Below are 1698 nucleotides of genomic sequence, written 5' to 3'. Positions count from 1 at the left end.
CCTCCCCCTCCCCCCCTCTCCCCCCGTGCACTCGTACGTCTGGAGTAGGGGTGGGGAGAGGTTAGGGGGAAAGGTTTTGTGGCGCCTTGCCATGCCGTGCCCTGCCGGGCCATGCCGGGGATTAAGGGTCTTGCCGGGCGTCTTGTCCTCGAAGGGAAAGGGGTTCGGGTCGGAGGTCGAGGTCCCTGTCGTGTCCTATCCGGGGGGCAGGTTGGTTGGTGGGTGGTAATGGTGGAGGTGGTGGCGGGCTGGATCGGCTGAGGTGGTTGGTATATCGAAACAATGTCGGAAAGACACACAAACTTGACGTCGTCGAAACACGACATTGCTTCCACCAGGTTTCCTACCGACTTGCGTTTTCGCCCGGTGTGGAGGAGGGGTGGTAGAGAAAGGCACACGGTAGTTCCCTCGACAGCGCGGGAGGGAAGAGAAGGGGGGTTGCTTTTGGCTGTCGCATCGGGGGTCACGAAGATGGGGACAGGGCGAGCACGAAGAAGTGGAAGCAAGAGCAAGGTTGCGGAAAGTGAGGTGCTGGCTGCACTGGAGATACCGCGGGGCCGGGGGGTCGGGGCCGCGACCAGGGTGTCGTGGCGGGGAAGAGTTAGCGCGCCGCCCCCGCCGCCGCCCCTCTGCTGATGCCGTTCTTCCACTTGTTTACCCTTCTGGGCCACGCCGCGCCACGCCGCCGCGCTTGCACCTTTTCCTCCGCCCCCTCTCGCTCTCTCTCTCTCTCCTCTACCCTTTCTCCAGTTCCCACCATCTCTCTCTCTCTCTCTCTCTCTCTCTCTCTCTCTCTCTCTCTCTCTCCCTCCCCTCCTCTCTCTATCTCTCTCCCTCCCTCTCTCCCGTCGGCTCTTGCTTTGCCTTGCGAAACGCCGCCGCCGCCCGCTCCACCCGCCGGGCCGCACCAGCACCGCCTGGATACGGTGATTGAAAGTGGGGAGGGAGGAGGTGGCGTGGCGGGGTGGGGCGGCGGCGGTGCCCGTTTGCCTTGGGATTGGCCTCGGCGCCCTCACAGATGAATGGTGCCGCCGCTGCTGCTCATCTTGAAGGAGATGGAGGCGCTCAGAGCGATGATGGTTGCGTCACTCTACAGTCCGCGCGGAAGGTGTCGGTGGACGACGCGCGCTCCTTTGCACCGGAAAGCCGAAAGTGTGTGAACGTCAAACACTTGTAGGTGTATTACCGATATTCGCACACATTCAGTTAGTATGCGAATTTTAAATGAAAATTCACACCTTCTGCACCCGTCTTTAGTGTGCGGATGGGCATTCACCCACCTACAAGTTTGCGTCATTCACACACTACTTGCGTTTCGAGTGTTATTGCCTTTCAGCGTCCGGCGATGGAGTGCCATGGGGACGCACGGAGTAGAATGTAAAGAAGAGAGAGGGGGGGGGGTCTACGCTGCTAGTCCAGAGGGTGGGACTGTGTCGTTGTCGTGTGACTGGCGACGTCGGCGCCTCCAGCACCACACCCCGCCCGTGATGACGTCACGGACCACCCATAAATCACATCAGTCGGTTGATGTGTGTGTGTGTGTGTGTGTGTGTGTGTGTTGGGGAGTAAGGCAGCACACACACACACTGCGGTGCACTAGGGCCCTGGGGCGGAGAACAGACATACTGCCGCACGTTGTCGGATAGCCCTTTATAATATGACTAGTCCCCCTATCTCCCCCCCCCCTCCCGCCGCCAC

The sequence above is a fragment of the Frankliniella occidentalis genome, unplaced genomic scaffold (genome assembly GCF_000697945.3).
Source record: "Frankliniella occidentalis isolate FOCC.00 unplaced genomic scaffold, Focc_3.1 Scaffold2988, whole genome shotgun sequence".
Taxonomy (NCBI): Eukaryota; Metazoa; Arthropoda; class Insecta; order Thysanoptera; family Thripidae; genus Frankliniella; species Frankliniella occidentalis.
The sequence above is the reverse complement of the archived record's forward strand: the minus strand, read 5'-3'. Positions refer to the sequence as shown.